Source organism: Rhinoderma darwinii, chromosome 6, assembly GCF_050947455.1.
Source record: "Rhinoderma darwinii isolate aRhiDar2 chromosome 6, aRhiDar2.hap1, whole genome shotgun sequence".
Lineage (NCBI taxonomy): Eukaryota > Metazoa > Chordata > Amphibia > Anura > Rhinodermatidae > Rhinoderma > Rhinoderma darwinii.
This window is the reverse complement of record NC_134692.1, coordinates 82614729-82620728: the sequence shown is the minus strand read 5'-3', so window position 1 is coordinate 82620728 and position 6000 is coordinate 82614729.

Here is a 6000-nt window from a genome sequence, read left to right as displayed (position 1 = left end):
AAGGCTCTATTGAAGAGCTGAAACGTTGCTGTATTGGATTGATGGAATAAAGCACCTTTTCTAATTTTGCTACAACTTTCCCTGAATAATTTATTTCTGCAACTCTACACCCCTGAGCAGAATGTAAGTGTGGACGAATCCCTCCTCAACTTCCATGGCAGACTTAGCTTTCGCCAATATCTACCTTCCAAAAGGGCAAGATATGGTGTTAAGCTTTACAAATTGTGTGAAAGCGGGTCAGGATATACCACCGCCTTCAGGATTTATGAAGGGCGGGACCGCTCAATAAATGTTCCTGGATGCCCCCCTGATCTTTCCACCAGCAGCAAAATTGTGTGGGAGATAATGCAGCCTCTGCTTCACAAGGGGTACCACCTGTACTGCGACAATTTTTATTCCAGTGTGCCCCTGTTTAGGCATTTGCATGCTGCAAGGACTGGGGCATGTGGTACCATGCGCAAAAACCGAATTGGTTTTCCACAGCAATTAGTGGGGAAGCGCATGTAAAGGGGGACTCCTGTGCTTGTGCATCTGAGGAATTGCTGGCGGTCAAGTTCAGGGATCGCAAAGACGTGTATGTGCTAAGCACGATTCATACCGCAGGAACAGTGGCAGTGAGGGAAAGAGGGGCAACATCGGACAAGCACAAACCAGTGAGCGTGTCCGAATATAAGAAGTACATGGGGGGGGGGTGGATTTAAGCGACCAGGTTTTACAGCCCTATTGTTAAGGATCTGCCGGGCACAGCTTCTGTATCCACGCCCATAGGTAATCAGTCTGCACCTGCTTCTATGTCTGTGAGACTGACTCCATCTTCCACCACTCAGGATGGCAGGCTTAGGAGTGGGAGAGGCTATCACAGCCTGGCCAGACGGAGCTAGCTCCCGCCCTCTGTCTATTTATACCTGCCTTTCCTGTTCCTCCTTGCTTGTGATTTCTTCTCTGTTGGTTTCCTGGCCCTGCTGCAGCTTCTTGAACTACTTGTCCCTGCTTTGTATTGACCCTGGCTTACTGACTACTCTTCTGCTCTGCGTTTGGTACCTCGTACACTCCTGGTTTGACTCGGCTTGTTTACTACTCTTGTTGCTCACGGTGTTGCCGTGGGCAACTGCCCCGTTTCCCTTTGTTCTGTGTTTCCTTGTCTGGTTGTCTGTCGTGCACTTACTGAGTGTAGGGACAGTCGCCCAGTTGTACCCCGTCGCCTAGGGCGGGTCGTTGCAAGTAGGCAGGGACTGAGTGGCGGGTAGATTAGGGCTCACTTGTCTGTTTCCCTATCCCTGTCATTACACCTATTTAGTAAAGCGAAAAACAAAAACCTGGTACAAAAAAGTGGCCATTTATTTGTTACAGGTGGCCATCCACAACTCATTTGTGCTCTATAAAAAAAACAGAGGCAGAGACACATACCTGGATTTCCAGGAGAAAATTATTGAAGGCCTCATTTTTGATGTTCAGGACACCAGAGAATGCTCCCAGTCTGAGGATGTCACGCGACTGACTGAAAGACACTTCATCAGTCGGATTCCCCCAACACCAACCAGAAGCAACCCCCAGAAAAAGTGCTGCGTCTGCAGAAAAGACGGGCACCGCAAAGATTCCCGATATTTCTGTCCCTCATGTCCCTCGCAACCAGGCCTGTGCTAAAAGCCATGTTTTAAAAAATACCACACTGTTCTGCATTATTAGATTTTAGTTAATTTGTTGAAAATATATATGCCCTACATTACTTTTTTATTTTTCCCCTGATTTTACTCCAAGGGTGAGGGAGGGAATGGGTGGGGGGTGGATGTCATGTTTGCATGTTTTCTAAAGTTCATCTGCTGGATAGCTCCATTTGCATAAACCTGCAATTTCTTATTTTAGAAAACCCCAAAAAATTAATTCCCATTATACCCCTAGATGAATATTTTGGGATTTCTGCTTCAAGAGCAGATATTTTGGAAGTGTTATAGAAACTCTGTTGAGTTTTGTAAAACCAGCTTTGAAAAAAAGCGATTTGTGAAATAAGCTTCTTCTATCGTCCGCCCTCCTACATCTCTATGTGATAATAAGGCCCACATATTTGGTATCCCCATGCACAGGAGAAGTGGAAGAATGTGAAAGGAGATGAATTTTGGCCGTGGTCTATACTGTGTGTGAAAAAAGCTAGTATAAACCGACGCATTTGCTAAAAAAAAGCTAATTTTATTTTGTTCCATCTTATTCAAGAAACTTTCAGAAGAAAACTGGACTTGCTAAAAATATGATAAAGCTCTTGAAGGAAACCTTGTGGGGTCTACTTGTGTGAATGAAGTAATTTATGGGGTGTTTCTAATGTTTCAGCAGCATTAGGCCCCCAGAAAACAGTATGCGGCTATAAAATCAAATGCAAAATTCCTGGAAAGAAAAGGCCAAAAAGCCTCCTTTTATGCGAAACCCTGGCACATGCCCGCACAGTGAATAAGGCACACATATTTGGTATCCCCAAGCATGGGAGAAGTGGTAAAATGTGAAAGGAGATGAATTTTGTCCGTGATCTATACTGTGTGTGAAAAATGCTAGCCTAAGGCCTCATGCACACGACCGTAAAAACTCCCGTTATTACGGGTCGTAATTACGACCCGTAATAACGGGCTCATAGACTTCTATTGGCGACGGGTGCCTTCCCGTTTTCTCACGGGAAGGTGCCCGTGCCGTTGAAAAAGATAGAACATGTCCTATTTCAGGCCGTAATAACGGCACGGACAGTCCATAGAAGTCTATGGAGCTCTCGTAATGATGGGTGGCTACATGTGTGCACCCGTCATTACGGCAGCGTTGCTAAGCGACGTCAGTAAATAGTCACTGTCCAGGGAGCTGAAAGAGTTAACTGATCGGCAGTAACTCTTTCAGCACCCTGGATAGTTACTACCGATCAGTATAAGGCCTGATTTACACGAGCGTGTGCGTTTTGCGCGCAAAAAACGCTGCGTTTTGCGCGCGCAAAAGGCATTTGACAGCTCCGTGTGTCATCCGTGTATGATGCGCGGCTGCGTGATTTTTGCGCAGCCGCCATCATAGAGATGAGGCTAGTCGACGCCCGTCACTGTCCAAGGTGCTGAAAGAGCTAACTGATCGGCAGTAACTCTTTCAGCACCCTCGACTGTGAGTTCCGATCACAATATACACCAACCTGTGAATAAAAAAAGACGTTCAAACTTACCATGAACTGCCTGCTTCCTCCAGTCCGGTCTCCCGGCCGTTGCCTTGGTGACGCGTCGCTCTCTTGTCATCCGGCCCCACCTCCCAGGATGACACGGCAGTCCATGAGACCGCTGCAGCCTGTGATTGGCTGCAGGCTGTGCTTGGCCTGTGATTGGCTGCAGCTGTCACTTGGCCTGAATTGTCATCCCGGGAGGTCGGACTGGAGGAAGGAGCCGGGACTTATCGGTAAGTCCGAACTTCTGTTTTTTTTTTACACGTATATGTATATTGTGATCGAAAGTCACTGTCCATGGTGCTGAAACAGTTTAAGTCTTTCAGCACCGTGGGCAGTGACTGTCTCCTGACGTCGCGTACCCGAACATTTTTTGCCGGGTTCGGTCAAAACGAGTTCGGCCGAACCCGGTTAAGTTCGGTGCGCTCATCTCTAATTTGACACTCCGTTTGGATGTTTGTAAACAGAAAAGCACGTGGTGCTTTTCTGTTTACATTCATCCTTTTGACAGCTCTTGCGTGATTTTCGTGCATGCAACGCAGTAGCGTCCGTGTGCCATGCGTTGCTTTCACGCACCCATTGACTTCAATGGGTGCGTGTTGCGTGAAAAACGCACGATTATAGAACATGTCGTGAGTTTTACGTAACGCACTCACGCTGCGCAAAATTCACGCATCGTCTAAACTGCCCCATAGAGTAATATAGGTGCGTACGACACGCGTGAAAAGCACGCGCGTCGCACGCGCGTATATTACGCTCGTGTAAATGAGGCCTAAACCTGTAAAAAATAAAAATAAAAGACATTCATACTTACCGAGAACTTCCTGCTTCCTCCAGTCCGGTCTCCCGCCCGTTGCCTTGGTGACGCATCCCTCTCGATTTCCGGCCCGACGTCCTGGATGACGTTTCAGGCCATGTGACCGCTGCAGCCAATCACAGGTCAATCACAGGCTGCAGCGGTCACATGGACTGCCGCGTCATCCAGGGATGTCGGGCTGGATGTGAAGAGAGGGACGCGTCACCAAGACAACGGCCGGGTAAGTATGAATTTCTTTAACTTTTATTACAGAAAGGGCTGTCCCTTCTCTCTATCCTGCACTGATAGAGAGAAGGGGCTGCCGATTAGTGCAGTGCTATTTTGCCGCCAAAAACGTGCCCGTAAATACGGGTGGAATACGGGTGACACCGGACCCATATTTACGGGCACGGGTTGTAAATACTGGTGCAAAACGGGTCGAATACGTGTGACACCGGACCCGTATTTACGCCAGTATTTACGGGTGGGAAAAAATACGGTCGTGTGCATGAGGCCTAAACTGATGCATTTGCTAAAAAAGCGCTGATTTTATTTTGTTCCATCTTATTCAAGAAACTTTCAGAAGAAAAATGGACTTGCTAAAAATATGATAAAGCCCTTGAAGGAAACCTTGTGGGGTCTACTTGTGTGAATGAAGTCATTTATGGGGTGTTTCTAATGTTTCAGCAGCATTACGCCCCCCAGAAAATAGTATGCGGCTATAAAATCAAATGCAAAATTCCTGGACCGAAAAGGCCAAAAAGCCTCCTTTTATGCCAAGCCCTGGCACATGCCCGCACAGTGAATAAGGCACACATATTTGGTATCCCCATTCACGGGAGAAGTGGAAGAATGTGAAAGGAGATGAATTTTGTCCGTGGTCTATAATGTGTGTGAAAAATGCTAGCCTAAACTGACGCATTTGCTAAAAAAGCGCTGATTTTATTTTGTTCCATCTTATTCAAGAAACTTTCAGAAGAAAACTGGACTTGCTAAAAATATGATAAAGCCCTTGAAGGAAACCTTGTGGGGTCTACTTGTGTGAATGAAGTCATTCATGGGGTGATTCTAATCTTTCAGCAGCATTAGGCCCCCCAGAATACAGTATGCGGCTATAAAATCAAATGCAAAATTCCTGGACCGAAAAGGCTAAAAAGCCTCCTTTTATGCCAAACCCTGGCACATGCCCGCACAGTGAATAAGGCACACATATTTGGTATCCCCATGCACGGGAGAAGTGGAAAAATGTGAAGGGAGATGAATTTTGTCCGTGATCTATACTGTGTGTGAAAAATGCTAGCCTAAGGCCTCATGCACACGACCGTAAAAACTCCCGTTATTACGGGTCGTAATTACGACCCGTAATAACGGGCTCATAGACTTCTATTGGCGACAGGTGCCTTCCCGTTTTCTCACGGGAAGGTGCCCGTGCCGTTGAAAAAGATAGAACATGTCCTATTTCAGGCCGTAATAACGGCACGGACAGTCCATAGAAGTCTATGGAGCTCTCGTAATGACGGGTGGCTACATGTGTGCACCCGTCATTACGGCAGCGTTGCTAAGCGACGTCAGTAAATAGTCACTGTCCAGGGAGCTGAAAGAGTTAACTGATCGGCAGTAACTCTTTCAGCACCCTGGACAGTGACTACCGATCAGTATAAACCTGTAAAAAATAAAAATAAAAGACATTCATACTTACCGAGAACTTCCTGCTTCCTCCAGTCCGGTCTCCCGCCTGTTGCCTTGGTGACGCGTCCCTCTCGACATCCGGCCCGACGTCCTGGATGACGTTTCAGGCCATGTGACCGCTGCAGCCAATCACAGGTCAATCACAGGCTGCAGCGGTCACATGGACTGCCGCGTCATCCAGGGATGTCGGGCTGGATGTGAAGAGAGGGACGCGTCACCAAGACAACGGCCGGGTAAGTATGAATTTCTTTAACTTTTATTACAGAAAGGGCTGTCCCTTCTCTCTATCCTGCACTGATAGAGAGAAGGGGCTGCCGATTAGTGCAGTGCTATTTTGCCG